Consider the following 16,673-nt stretch of genomic DNA (forward strand, 5'->3'; position numbering starts at 1 on the left):
CTATAAATTCTATAAAGGCTCATTTTTATTTTCTTTGTTCAATTACATTCAGTATGTCCAGCAACTCATACATGGCCAGCACATAGTTGGGTTCAAAAGTCGTTGTTGAATACATAAATATATTCATAAATTTGTTTATTTATAATCTATTATTATAAATATTATTTATAAATAATCTCTTTATAAAATCATTCAGGCTTCCCAGGTGGCACTAGTGGTAAAGAATCCTGCCAATGCAAGAGATATGAGAGATGCTGGTTTGATTCCTGGGTCAGGAAGATCCCGTGGAGTAGGAAATGGCAACCCACTCCAGTATTCTTGCTTGGAAAATTACATGGACAGAGGAGCCTGGTGAGCTATAGTCCACAGGGTCCCAAAGAGTCAGACACCAAAGAAGCAACTTAATACAATACAAAAAAATCATTCACCAATTTACAAATTAAAGCATACACACAATATTCATGAGCACAGAATTTACTAAAGAATGGAAGACAAAGAGATAAATTATATCATCCACTGAGCAGTACAAGTAACTTCAAATCCTAGCTATCTCCATTCTCAAAATCCCTTTTGGTAGTGCCACAACTATAGGTTTTCCTTAGCCTTCCCTTATGCAGTGCTCAATCTCCTTTTTTCTTTATGTTTTTTTATTTCTGGTCCCTTCTCTGTTATTTCATCTCCTCCCCACACCCAACTCTTGGGAATAAAATAAATTTCTATTTGATGCAGAGGAGTTTTAGTCTCTAAATTTCACCCTAAACATAATACATTTTCCCTTGTTTTTAAACATTTATAGGTTGCTTTTTATACATCAATGACTGCCGCTGAGAAAAAAATATTCACACTTGGAAATAATGCAAAGGGAAAACAGTCTAGGGGTTTTTGAGCATCACACTACAGCATTCTTTAACCAGCCTAAGGAGAATATGTATTTGACATATTCATTAATTAAAAGCCCAGAGGAGGTAAAGTTACCAGTTAACTGGTAGATTTTCATCTGATAGTGATGCAAATGACTTGCCTGGTAGAAAAGGGAATTCCCAAGATTATGGGCCACTGCCCAGGTGGCTTAGTAAAGAATCTGCCTGCTGGTGCAGGAAATGCATTTGATCCCAGGGTCAGGAAGATCCCCTGGAGAAGGGAATGGCAACCCTCTTCAGGATTCTTGCCTGGAAAATTCCTTGGACAGAGGAGACTGGCAGTTACAGTCCATGGGGTTGCACAGAGTTGGACATGACTGGACAAATGAGCATGTACACCCTACAGGACATTAATCAGTTATGTAACTAACCTTGCCATTCTTTCCCCAATAATCTTTCTCTGATGCCAACATAGCTCTCTTTCTATAATCAGTTGCATAAATGTTTGGCATGTACTCATCCTGGAAGTCACATGATGGACTGTAAAAAAATGGCAGTTTAGCAGTTGTGAGTGCTTTAAAAACATTAACTTACCAATTACTATTTACCAAAAAATATTTTTAAGGAACTAAAATGTTTTCCCTCTAAACTGATTTGAACTGCCAAGCCTCAAGATATCACCTTAGTAACTTTCCCACACCACTTAGTACTTAGCATTAAAGAGTTTAGAAAATAAATAATGCAAAAGAAAAAATGCTTTACCCCTGAGTAGTAGACCATACTTTCCCTACATTCCCACTTTCATTTTTTTTTTTAAATTAAAGTCAAATTTATTTTAAAAGAGCAGTCACATAGAAGTCAGGGAACCATTCTCTCATTCACACTGACACTGTACCACAGAGATAGCTATTCAGCTGGTCCTGAACTCATCATGTCGCTGTCCATCACTCCCACAGCATCCACAACCAAAGTTATCCCTGGGCAACAGGTGCAGAAATTGCACTGGGTCAGGTACAAAGTGTATGGAAGGCCATCTTCTTTAAATGTTCGTTTCGAAAAAACATTGCTGAAGCTTCAAGTAAAAATAATCTCAAGTAAAGCCATTGACAGATTTATGATGCTCTGCTTTTACCATCTTTGCTATTTAAATTAGAAGAGTCATAATCAAAACCTAAGAACTTCAGGTTATATAGTATAAGCATACACAGGCACTTGTACACATGCATACATTTAAACTAGAGCAATAATATTAAATAAGTACTTTGTAGTTATATTAACTTACAGTAGACTATCAATCTGACTGTTAAATTTGAAGGTTACAGAAAAGATACTTCAATAATGTTACTGATTCTTTAAAAAAAATTAATGTGTGCAATCAGATGACACATTGATCATCAAAATAGCTACTGTCATTCACTTAGCATTTATTTTTAAAATAATGGATGACTAAGGATGAATTTATGAATGTTGAGCTTTAAGCCAACTTTTTCACTCTCCTCTTTCACTTTCATCAAGAGGCTTTTTAATTCGTCTTCACTTTCTGCCATAAGGGTGGTGTCATCTGCATATCTGAGGTAATTGATATTTCTCCTGGCAATCTTGATTTCAGCTTGTGCTTCTTCCAGCCCAGCATTTCTCATGATGTAATCTGTATATAAGTTAAATAAGCAGGGTGACAATGTACAGCCTTGACATACTCCTTTTCCTATTTGGAACCAGTCTGTTGTTCCATGTCCAGTTCTAACTGTTGCTTCCTGACCTGCATATAGGTTTCTCAAGAGGCAGGTCAGGTGGTCTGGTATTCCCATCTCTTTCAGAATTTTCCACAGTTTATTGTGATCCACACAGTCAAAGGCTTTGGCATAGTCAATAAAGCAGAAATAGATGTTTTTCTGGAACTCTCTTGCTTTTTCCGTGATCCAGAGGATGTTGGCAATTTGATCTCTGGTTCCTCTGCCTTTTCTAAAACCAGCTTAAACGTCTGGAAGTTCATGGTTCACGTATTGCTGAAGCCTGGCTTGGAGAATTTTGAGCATTACTTTGCTAGCATGTGAGATGAGTGCCATCACTTCATGGGAAATAGATGGGGAAACAGTGGAAACAGTGTCAGACTTTATTTTGAGGGGCTACAAAATCACTGAAGATGGTGACTGCAGCCATGAAATTAAAAGACGTTTACTCCTTGGAAGGAAAGTTATGACCAACCTAGATGGCATATTGAAAAGTAGAGACATTATTTTGCCAACAAAGGTCCGTCTATTCAAGGCTATGGTTTTTCCTGTGGTCATGTATGGATGTGAGAGTTGGACTGTGAAGAAAGCTGAGTGCAGAAGAATTGATGCTTTTGAACTGTGGTGTTGGAGAAGACTCTTGAAAATCCCTTGGACTGCAAGGAGATCCAACCAGTCCATTCTGAAGGAGATCAGCCCTGGGATTTCATTGCAAGGGATGATGCTGAAGCTGAAACTCCAGTACTTTGGCCACCTCATGCGAAGAGTTGACTCATTGGAAAAGACTCTGATGCTGGGAGGGATTGGGGGCAGGAGGAGAAGGGGACGACAGAGGATGAGATGGCTGGATGGCATCACGGACTCGATGGACATGAGTTTGAATGAACTCCGGGAGATGGTGATGGACAGGGAGGCCTGGCGTGCTGCAATTCATGGGGTTGCAAAGAGTCGGACACGACTGAGCGACTGAACTGAACTAAACTGAAGGATGAAATTTAAGCATTTGTTTATAAAATATAGTTTATAGTACGTTTTCTTGATGAATTATTATATTCAAGCATTAATATAAAAAATAATTTTACTCTCTATGGTTTCACATACAATTGTGGGTCATTCACAGAACAGAATCAAACATACAAAGTCATGTTACTATAGAGTATGTGATAATGTTTCACTCTTCAGTAAAGAGATTCTATAGGCAGAAAGAACAGAAGGCATGGCTTCCTTTTGCTGTTTTATTGTTAATTTGCTTTAGTGACATTTAGCCTGGGTAATAGTATTATAGAATACTCTGTGTGTTTTTTCAAAGACTTATCTACAGTATCCTTTTTGAAGGGAAGTCTTCAACTACAAAAACTTGCAAATAGGCACATGAGGGTTCTTTCCTCTAAATTACAGAATTGCAGCTTACTGTGTAAGTGTTCAAACCAGTAACTAATCAATCAGGCACAATAGGGACCATTCAACAGAAAAACCAAAAAAAGCCCTAAACAGCAATTATACACATAGGATATCTGCCAGTAGTTACAACATGGTCTTGATCAACTATATGCTGCTCTATTTCTCATCAGCCCCAAGGGCCACCAGTGCTGAGCAAGCCCCAAGGGTACTCTTGAAAGACCTAGAGACTTGGTAGACATTAAAAAGAAAGAAAGAAGGGCAGGTAGAAAGGAGAGAGGGAACAAAAGTGTTAAGCAGGAAAGAAAAATAAACTGGAAAGGATGAGAGATCCAACTAATGACACATGCTGAAAGAATGATTTTCCGATGCCAGCCTGATGGCGTTTTCATAAAAATGCTCACGCCTGGCTGGCTGTTACATAAATTAAAACTACAAATCTCTCCATCCTTTATTCAAGAGAAAGTAAATAAAAATACTGTAGGCTTTGTACATGGGCTTTTTATCTGTTACACGTAAAGAAAATACTATTTTTCATTTTGCTGAATAATAGCAGAAAGACCAGAAGAAAATGTAGACATTTAACTAAACCCTGTTATTAGAAAATGTGGGCAGAGGGACTTCCCCAGAGATCCAGTGGTTAAGACTACATGCTTCCAATGCTGGCGGCACGGGTTCGATCCCTGCTTGGGGAGCTAAGAGCCCCACATGCAACATAGCGTGGCAAAAAAAGTGGGTACAATAACCAGTAAGAATTAACTCTCCCTTTCTCCCTATCCCTTGAATTTATCAGAAAATTCTATATGTATCAGCAAACTGGTCTGTGTACATAATACAAATTGGCTGTATTTTACATAGTCCCTTCATTACTCAATGTATTATTTAGACTAAGTATCAGGCAGTCTGCTAGATGATTGATACATATGCTGAATAAAACAGAGCTTATGCCAACAGGCATTAAGCTAATAATCCATCACTAATATATAAATGTATATTTAAAATCTTGATGACTACTATAAAGTGTTAGGGCAGCAGTTAAACATTAAGATAATAGTTACTGGGGTGGAGGGCACTCTTCCATACGTGTATTTACTTCACGTTAAGAAGTTTTAAAATATTGATAAATCTCAGTGGAAACATCAATTAGGCAACTGGATCCATTAGTCTGGGCTATATTAGAGCATAAGTGGTGAGATTCAAGCATGGCGGTGGTATTTAATACCACGGAAGTAGACAAAAACTTCTGCTGTCCCCCAATGCTGTCCTCACAAGAAACATTTAAATGTTAAATTTTAGTGTTAATCAAGGATAAGTTACTTAACATTTCGATTCCATCTTTTAGTCAATGCACTATTCAAATAAAAGTCCTATTTAGCGATTTCCACCTTTGCTTCCAAGTGCTATCAATGGAACTAAGGTAAATTTTCAAAGAATGATATCTGTTGGTTATTTGAAATGAGGAAGGAACGATGGGGGACACTTTTCAGTCCAATCACTACTGGTGCTTGGATTTCACATTACTGCAAGAAAAATCAAAAATAGTATTTTTAAATCAAAAGTAACAAAAAACTCAATTGATAACATTTATTTCTTTTATTCTAACAAACATCTAAGTGGATGGTAGGAAAAAACAATGCTAAGAAAAGAGAGTCCCAAAATTATGAATACTCTTACAAAATGGGTAATGGTAATGACTATTATTCCTGAGCATAAGCTTTGGATGGTTTAAGGACTGGGTTCAAATCCTGAAGTTCTCAGACACCTAGTAGCTCATACAAACTGTGTCTTTCAAAGCTTGAATTTTCCTACATATGGAACACTGCTAATAATTCTTATTTGAAGGGTTAATATAAGAACTAGTTATTTATGATAAGGTTAATAAAATATGAAGACTCGGTAGAGTTCATAAAATGATCACTTTTAATTTTACTTTAAAATTCTGCTCACCAAGAATACCAAGATAAAAAGATAATTCATTTGACTTGACCAAAACCAAGACTATACTTAATTGCTTCTAATACTCAATGAAGTGATTCTTTTAAAATGTCATAATATTCTGGTATTTAGAGTCAGCTATGATCTGAATTATTTTCATTAGAAGAAAAAAGAATAAATAAAATATACTTCTATTTACGAAAACTGTTCTATTCACTTAAAGATAGCTAATGCTTCTTCAATTCTTAAATACAATATCTGACTGCACAGGCTATCCTGAAATATCCAGAATAAAACAGAAATAGTACAAAAATGGAATCTGAAATTGGAAAAAGAACTATATTTACATTATTCTGTGTTTCTCCATCCATGACTCTCTTTAGACTGGCTAGGCAATCTTTAGAAACAATCACTATCCTGGTATTTTGCTTACCTCTAGACTCTTTGATCCCTGATGCAAAAAGGATTGACACTTCTAAGACAGACTTTGATTATTCACTCTGCTTCACAGATAAGCAGGTCAAGACTATGTAAGTCAGATACAAAATCCCAACTATAATATATTCATCATCTTAAGAAACATTCACCAAAGAAGTTTCTCAAAAATTCTGAAAACCCCATGTCACACACACACATATACCATTCCAGATAAGATTTCTGGTTAATACATATCCTGAAAATCACTCAAGTCATATTTACATGGACATTTCATTTTTTACCATGTGTTTAAATGATCAAGATATCCACCTAGGACTGAATATGTTGATATATGCAGCATGAATTCTTCTACATACCCTTATGCAAACTCTTCTATCATTATGACAGTGTCCTCTTAGCAAAGGAGTTATATTTATCAAGAAGATAAAGAATCATCTTCATAAAACTTTAATATACTAAAAATCTATATATCAATTGTCCTAAACCAATACATTTCTAGGATTCACATTTCTAAACTGTGCTCTTGGCTAGTTTAAAGAACTAGTTACCATCTCTGATGAAATCCTTTGCCTTTTTGATAATATTATCACCCAGACTGGTTTCCATCAATTCTTATGTTACTGGTCTTTGCTGTCTGAAGTTCAGAATGATCAAGTTCACTACACTTCAAAACAGGAGATCAATATTAAAAGGCAGCATGCATCCAGGTTCCATGCTCAGTTACTCTATCAACTGATAAAGCACAACTCGTACAGGCACCAGCAGAAATGTGACTACCAAAGAGAAACTACAGAAACTGCTGTTTTGTTCCTGAATAGTACTGAGTCACTTATACATTTGAATCACTTCTTCTCATGTTTATGGCAGCTGCTTGCTGCTTGAAAATTATTTGCATAACGTTCATATGGACTGAGTTCAGTAGAACAGTTGCAAATATTTGGTGGTAATCCACTGACCTAAACCAACCAAATCAGGTCAGTTAGTTCACCAAAACCAAATCTGTACAACAGATTAGTTTCAGTTCAGTCCAGTTCAGTCTCTTTCATGTCTGACTCTTTGTGACCCCACAGACTGCAGCACACCAGGCCTCCCTGTCCATCACCAACTCCCAGAGTTAAGCACAAGTCAATCCAAAATGGTCCAGTTTTCAATTCTGATTTTAGTTCTCTAAAAACTAATATCTTTTCAATGTCTCTCGTTGATACAATTGAGAACAGTTAGGAAAAAAGGATCCTGGGCAATTTGTTTTTATAATTCTTTTGGAGAATACAGGGAAAATGTAGAAGTGAGTATGAAGGATTCCAAATTTATAACAGAAACCCATCAGATGAAGTGCTTGCACATATGGGAAAATAAAGCATTTGATCTACGAGAAAAATTGCTCTGCTTTATTCATAATCAAAGAATATCAAATGTTCAGTTCAGTTCAGTCACTCAGTCATGTCCAACTCTTTGCAACTCCATGAATCGCAGCACGCCAGGCCTCCCTGTCCATCACCAGCTCTCGGAGTTTACCCAAACTCATGCCCATTGAGTTGGTGATGCCATCCAACAATCTCATCCTCTGTCGTCCCCTTCTCCTCCTGCCCCCAATCCCTCCCAGCATCAGGGTCTTTTCCAATGAATCAACTCTTTGCATAAGGTAGCCAAAGTATTGGAGTTTCAGCTCTCTTGAGGACATGAGGCTAAGTAAGTCAGAGGAAAACAAATAAGTTATACCAGTGAATACCCAGGACTGATCTCCTTTAGGATGGACTGGTAGGATCTTGTTGCAGTCCAAGGGACTCTTAAGATTCTCCAACACCACAGTTCAAAAGCATCAATTCTTCAGTGCTCAGCTTTTTTCACAGTCCAACTCTCACATCCATACATGACCACTGGAAAACCATAGCCTTGACTAGACGGACCTTTGTTGACAAAGATTTAAAATAGCAATGAAATGTGGTGTTGTTTTTCATTATTGTCTAAAACAGTGAAAATTGAGAAAAAATGCAAATATTCACCTCCTGGAGCATGATTAATCCAATCAATGGGACATTAGCCAACCAATGAAAATGAAAATATTGTAATTGAAAGAAATGAAGTAAATTGAAATTTTTAAAATATCTAACATACTTTTGAGAGAAAAACTGTAGAACAGGAAAGCCAGTATGATCACTTGTATGTAAAATATAACTTTAATGCATAGGAAACTTAGAAGGATATATGTATACCATTGAGTTGGTATAACTTATTTGTTATTAATATATATTTTTATAATATAAAGAGATATTATTACATTTTCTATTTAGGTATAATTGGCATATATCATACAAGTTTCAGGTTTACAACAAAATAATTCAACATTTCTATACACTGTGAAATGACCACCACAATAAGGTCTGTTAAGATCCATCACCATACATATTTACAGACTTTTTTCTCTTGTGGTGAGAACTTTTAAGATATATTCTCTCAGTACCTTTCAAATATGCAATATATTGTTGTAACATATAGTTGCCATGATAAAAATCACATCTGCATACCTTATTTTATAATTAGAAGCTTATACCTTTTAACTCCTTTCATCCATTTTACCCAAGCCCCACACCCATGCTTCTGGCAACCACCAATATGTCCTCTGTATCCATGAGGCTCATTTTTGTTGTTTTGGTTTTCTTTTTATTCCACATATAAGTGAGATAACACATTTGTCTTCCTCTGACTTACTTAGCCCAGTGTCCTCAAGAAAGCTTCCCTGGCAGCTCAGTGGTAAAGAATCCATCTGCCAATGCAGGTTTGATCCCTCGGTTGGGAAGATCCCCTGGAGTAGGAAATGGCAAGCCACTCTAGTATTCTTGCCTGGGAAATTCCAAGGACAAAGGAGCCTGGCTGGTTATACAGTCAGTGAGATAGCAAAAAAGTTGGACACAGCTTAGCAACTGCACAACAACAATGCTCTCAAAGTACATCCATGATGTTTTAAACAGAAAAATTTTATTCTTACAGTCAAATAGCATTCCATTTTATACATACATACCATATTGTCTTCATATATCCACTGGGGGACACAGGTTGTTTCCATAACTTGGCTGTTGTAAATAATGTTGCAATAAACATGTGGTGCAGATATCTTTCCAAGATAGTATTTTAATTTTCTTTGGATAAATACCCATAAGTAAAATCACTGGATCATACAGTAGTTATATTTTTAATTTTTTTAGGAAATTTCATACTATTTTCCATAGTGGTTGCACCAATCTACATTCCCCAAAATAACACACAAAGGTTCTCTTTTCCACATCCTTCCATACACTTGTTGTCTTTTCTCTTTTTGTAAATAGCCATTCTAACAGGTGTGAGGTGATATCTATGGAGGCTTTGATTCACATTTCTCTGACGATTAGTGGCACTGAGCATCTGTTCATGTACCTGGTGGACACATCTCTATGTCTTCTTTGGAAAAATATCTATGCAGATCCTCCTTCTCCATTTTTTAAATTAAATTTTTTTTTGCAGGTGGGCCCTATGAGCTATGTGTGCTTTCTGCATATTTTGGATGCATGCTCAGTTGCATCTAAATCTTTGCAGCCCCATGGACTGTAGCCCACCTTTATCCATGGAATTTTCCAAGCAAGAGTCCTGGAGTGGGTTGCCATTTCCTACTCCAAGGGATCTTCTTAACCCAGGGATCAAACCTGCAACTCTCACATCTCCTGTATTAGCAGGTGGATTCTTTACCACTGGTACCACCTGGGAAGCGCCCTGTTTTGGCTATCAGTGTCTTATTAGAAATATGATTTGCAAACATTTTCTCCCACTCAGATAACTGCCTTTTCATTTTATTGATTTCTTTTCCTGTGCAGAATTTTTAGTGTGATGTATTCTCACATTTTTATCTTTACTTTTGTTTCCTTTGTTTTTGTTGTCAGATCAAAAGAAAACATTGCCAAAAACAATGTCAAGGAGTTTATTGGCTATGTTTTCTTTTAGGAATCTTGTGGCTTCAGACTGAGGCCCAAGTCTTTAATCCACATTCACCTCTCCCCATTGTATATTCTTGTCTCCTTTGCTGTAAATTATTGACTATTTACACGTGAGGTTATTTCTGGGCTCTCTGTTCTGTTACAATGATCTATGTGTCAGTTTTTATTTATTTAAGACTATTTAGGGTCTTTTGTGGATCTGTAAAAATGTTAGGATTGCTTGTTCTATTTCTGTGAGAAATGATATTGAAATTTTGATAGGAATTGCACTGAATCTGTTGATTTCCTTAGGTGGTACGGATACTTAACAATATTAATTCTTCTAATCCATGAGCACAGAATACTTTTCTATTTGTGTCTTCAATTGTTTTCATCAGTGTCTCATACCTTTCAGAGTACAGGGCTTTCATTTCCTCTGCTAAGCTTATTCCTAAGTATTTTATTTTTTCTGATGCAATTGTAAACACAACTGTTTTCTTAATTTCTCTGTTAGTTCATTATTGGAGTATATAAATGCAACAGATTTCAGTATGCTCTTTTGTATCCTGCAACTTCACTGAGCCCTTTTTTTAGTTCCAATTTTGGTAAAATTTTGAGTTTTCTATATGTACTGTCATGTCATCTATAAACAGTGAGTTTTAGTTCTTCCTTTCCTTTAATTTATTTTCCCTGACTAACTGCTCTTGCAGTGCCACGTTGAATAAAAATGGCAAGTGTGGGCATCTTTATCTTGTTTTTGATCATAGAGGAAAAGCTTTCAGCTTTTTACCAGTGAGTATGATGTTCAATATGGGCTTGTCATATACAGCCTTTATTATACTGTGGTATATTCCCTAAACAAGAGACATTTTAATAGAAATTATTGCAGCAATTTTATCTAGCTACAAAGAAAAATTATCAGGATAAGGATGTAGTTATTAACAAGTAGTCAAAAAATTAAAAATTAAAAAAAAAAAGAATCTCTAACTCCCTGGTTTTGTGGAAGGCAGAGCCTGGATATGTATTGTTTAAAGCTATGTTATAACATTACCTACAACAAAGTAAGTATCCAATTTTTATCAAGTAAGTGAATGAATGGTTAAAAATTTTCATGATAAAAGAAAAACAATTGATAACAGATCACACTAGAAATAGATCACAGTTAATTCATTAAGGAAAACTGAGCTATATAAAGTATTAGGTAATATTTGAAATTTTTTCAGGGAATTAAAGTGAGTAAAGTCAATCAGTCATGTCCAACTCTTTGCAACCCTGTGGACTGTAACCTACCAGGCTCCTCTGTCCATGGGATTCTCCAGGCAAGGATACTGGAGTGGGTTGCCATTTCCTTCTCCAGGGATCTTCCTGACCCAGGGATCAAACCTGGGTCTTCCACATTGCAGGCAGACGCTTTACCATCTGAACCACCAGGGAAGCCCTCAGGGAATTAAGGTCATGCCTAAATACTGTTCTATTTTTATGTTTAAACAGACATCAGTATTAGTAGTCAGGACATAGTTTATACTTTTAACAAATAAACTTATAACAAATTATGTAAAAAAATAAATTTATTAAAATCAGTAAAGTTGTTAGAGCTGGGAGTTGACATGAATTCTCTGGTCACAGATCTTATAATACAGCTTGGGAATCTGTTTTTAGGTATGTCACAATCACTCATATATGCTAATAAGCCTGGGGAAATTTTCCTTCTAATAAAATGTGAAATGAAAGAAACCCAGAAAACCTCTAAGAAATAATTTTCTAGTTGTGAACACATCAGCATGGTGTTATGTAATAGACTATGTTTTAGAAAAAGAATCTGGTAACAAACAGGGCAACAAAGCCAGCTAGCTCCTGATATACTTTTAAAGCTGGAAATAATCTGACCCCTTCCCGATCCTCCTGAAAGGAAAACAAAGCCAATTTCATGTTGATGGATTCCAAGTCTTAAGGCAAGGGATCCAGCAAGGCAGCTGTACCAAATGGACAGAGTAAAGGACAAGGAGTACATTTTGGGGAGTTTAGAGGAAAATAATTTATAAAGACATGTGGAACATGTCTGAATTGACTGATTATCTACCACCCTCTTCTATGTATCCAAGCAATTAGGTTATCAGTTTTATTCCCCCTTGGCCTAGATACTGGATTATTTTTTACTTAGAATTTCCTTCTTGGTCTACTGCATCTGTATATTTTTACTTTTTTTTTTTTTTCTGTATAATCCTTTCCCTAAATGAAAATCTTTTCTTGGTGTTTTCTAAGATTGGTTACTACCGACAGCTATGTCACTCATTTCACATTCCATCTCATCTCCACTTACAAGGAAAACATAGAGGATATAATGAAGAGTTCTTGAAAACATAAGAGATGGAAGTAAATTTAAACCTTATTTTAGAACCTGTCATCTCAGCAGGCTCCCAAGCAAACTGAGAGAAAAACAAGGACTTTGAGAATCACAGGAGCAGAACAGAAGGATAAGGTCCAAGTAAAATATACCAGAGAACAGCAGAGTGGGAAATGGCAGTACTCTCTTACTACTCTCCATGAACTCGTATGATTTCTAGTCCTTATATTATATTCTTAAGCAGGTATTGATATTGTGGGAAAAAAAATGTTAACATGAGGACCAAAGTTTGAACAGAAAATGAATAGGAAAGCATATTATAAATTGCAGCATCTGGAAGATGGGAAGAATTTGAGAAGACACTTGGCTGAATCAATTATTTCTAAAGAAATTTAATTTTAAGATATGCACATAAATTAATCACAAAGAAAAGACTATCTATGCACAAAAATACTTAGACAATACAAAATTTTATTGGTGTTAACTATTTCATGAGAAACGCTGGGCTGGAAGAAGCACAAGCTGGAATCAAGATTGCCGGGAGAAATATTAATAACCTCAGATATGCAGATGACACCAACCTTATGGCAGAAAGTGAAGAGGAACTAAAAAGCCTCTTGATGAAAGTGAAAGAGGAGAGTGAAAAAGTTGGCTTAAAGCTCAACATTCAGAAAACGAAGATCATGGCATCTGGTCCCATCACTTCATGGGAAATAGGGAAACAGTGGAAACAGTGTCAGACTTTATTTTGGGGGGCTCCAAAATCACTGCAGATGGTGACTGCAGCCATGAAATTAAAAGACGCTTACTCCTTGGAAGGAAAGTTATGACCAACCTAGATAGCATATTGAAAAGCAGAGATATTATTTTGCCAGCAAAGGTCCGTCTAGTCAAGGCTATGGTTTTTCCAGTAGTCATGTATGGATGTGAGAGTTGGACTGTGAAGAAGGCTGAGCGCCAAAGAATTGATGCTTTTGAAGTGTGGTGTTGGAGAAGACTCTTGAGAGTCCCTTGGACTGCAAGGAGATCCAACCAGTCCATTCTGAAGGAGATCAACCCTGGGATTTCTTTGAAGGGAATGATGCTGAAGCTGAAACTCCAGTACTCTGGCCACCTCATGCGAAGAGTTGACTCATTGGAAAAGACTGATGTTGGGAGGGATTGGGGGCAGGAGGAGAAGGGGATGACAGAAGATGAGATGGCTGGATGGCATCACTGACTTGATGGCCGTCAGTCTGAGTGAACTCCGGGAGTTGGTGATGGACAGGGAGGCCTGGCATGCTGCAATTCATGGGGTCGCAAAGAGTCGGACACGACTGAGCGACTGAACTGAACTGAACTGAACTATTTCTAACACAAGTTACTGACATCATATGGAACATAGTAGAATAAAATGGTGAGGTATTTGATATCAAAGTAGTAGCTCAGCTAGAATGTTAAATAGGGTAACACATGCAAGGCAGAGCAACTGTCATGTAGTAAAAAATTGTCAACTAATTTTTTTCCTGATAATATAAAAATATCATTAATTGTGTGCTCAGTTACTCAGTCAGGTCCAATTTTTTGAGACCTCATGGATGGCAGCCTGCTAGGCTCCTCTGTCCATGGAATTTTCCAGGCTAGAATACTGAAGTGAGTTGCCACTGCCTACTCCAGGGGATCTTCCTGACTCAGGGATCAAATCTGTGTCTCTTAAGTCACCATTAATTGCATTTCCCAAATAAGCACAATTTGAAAAAATGTGACCATAATATTCACTCTATTATTTCATATAAAAATGACTTTTAACTTTGGCCACTATTTTGTAATGTTACCCTCCAACTGCTGTGACATGATAATCGTATTCCCCACTGTTTCTGATATCCTAAATCAAATCAATCATAAAAGACTAAGAAGAGAAAATGTGATTTATTTAAGATACTTTCCTACTCCAAAATAAGACAGGTCAAAAATCTAGAAAATTTTCAATTATTTAGAAACAGTAGTTCAGACTACATTCACACTGCAGTAATGCAAAAGAACTGGTTAGTATACATGATTTAAATCTGGATATGGAGATCTACAATAATCTGCCATCATAATAGTCTGAAGGCTTTGAATTATCTGTCGTCAAAAAACAAGCAATACCTGAATCAGACATTTCTCTGGCATTTACTTTAAAAGGTTCTTGACTTTAAGAACAACAGCGTGCTTATCTTTGTGTCCTAGGGCCCCTAGCAGTGTCTGGCACATGACATTGTAGGTAATCAATAAACTCATAAAATGGATATAGGTATTTCATTTGAACAGGGAAGGGACAAGATGTGATTCTTCTTACTCTACATAGTATCAGTAGATCATTCTCCTTCCTATTATAAGACCCTTGGAAAAGAGGTGAAGTTCAGCAATAAAATGATGAAAATATAGCTAGAGTAGATAATTTTAGAAAAATAGAAAGAAAGAGGAAGACATTTGGTAATGACAGAGTCAAGACAAAAGGCAAAGAAGAAAAGAAAAAAGCTATCTAGAAATACACAGATGAAGTGAAAGGGAGTGAAACAAATTGTAGATACCAGGGTGAGGAATAGGTTCTACCTGCTACATCTCACAGTAACACATTAGTGAAAGATTAGGACTAAAATAAAAAGCTTCAGCTAACCAGAGAAAGAAGCAGATATCACAGCACAGGTAAAAGACAAGATATGAGAACATTTGGAAAAATTAAAGTTCTCACATATATATTACTTATCAAAATATTACAAATAATGTAAAAGTCTGAAAGTTTTACATGAAGTTCATTTTCATAAGAAATTCCAGTATCTGGTGGCTATTTACAAAACATAGTATTTGTGAAAATATTCATCCTTTGAGGATGACTGCCATGAATGCTTTTGTATTTTTTTCAACATTAACCAAAAACAGTTCCCAAAAGATACAGAGATCTAAGTAACTGAAATGATAATCTTAATTATCCTCAGAAAAACACATAGCATAGATGCTTAATTAGGTTTCTTAGATTATCCTGTTAGTCTTCCTGCATAAACAAAAGCATTTATAATTTTATTCTAGTTTATCATGAAATTTTGAATAAAATAAAATGAAAGTTCCATAAAGCCATCTGGAAATATTCCTATATTGGACAGAGGATATAAAATCTATACTGATGACAGTGGGAATGAAGAAAATGAGTCTTAGAGGTTATGTTTCCTAGCTTACTAATTTTAGAACAACACTGGACCAATTATTTCTTAAGAACTGACTTGCTGGATTGAATTTATTTCTCATCCCTAATATTCATGAAGAAATATAGAAACTGAAGACAGGCAAATATGCATACCACCTTTCACCGCCTATTAATATAAGACAATTTTTTAACATAGCCCAGGGCAGGGAAAGGCCGGTGCTCTTGCATTCTGGTAAGTCCAGAGTTATTAGCTATTTGTTTGTTACAAGTAAGGTCAAAGTTATGTTAATAGGAAGAATATGAATTTCTCACAGAGACCAGATGGGGACCTTTAGAAATAAATGAGTCGTCACAGTGGGGAGTGTGTTGATTTCAAATACTTTGGGTGAAAATGAGCTTCAGCCTGGAATAAAAACCCTTTACCCACAACAACATCTATTTCCTCTAAATGGGAGACAAAAGTCTTCATTATTCTCCTCTAACAGTCAGAAGACAAACACTAGTACAAAGCATCCACTTATTCAAGGCCAGCAGATAAAAAACAAGATGAGAAAAGACTTTAGTATGTGCTTTAGGCTACAAAATTTGAAAGACACGTGGGATAACCGGAAAGAGGGGTTGGGAAATTCTGTGTATTTGTGTATGTGTGTGGTTGCGAGGAGGGCCTCCCAAAGGGGTTAGACTGAGAGCACTAGAGAAAGGGGCAGAAATGAAGAATGAAGTTTAAAATGTTCAGTTATGACATCTCCCAACAACACACACCTACCTCAAATTACCAACGTGGATGTGACAAGCAGCAGTCAGCTAGCTAAGCCACCTCATCTTCAATCTATCAAACCAAGCAATGGGAACTTTGGGTCA

The sequence above is a fragment of the Ovis canadensis genome, chromosome 4, assembly GCF_042477335.2.
Source record: "Ovis canadensis isolate MfBH-ARS-UI-01 breed Bighorn chromosome 4, ARS-UI_OviCan_v2, whole genome shotgun sequence".
NCBI lineage: Eukaryota > Metazoa > Chordata > Mammalia > Artiodactyla > Bovidae > Ovis > Ovis canadensis.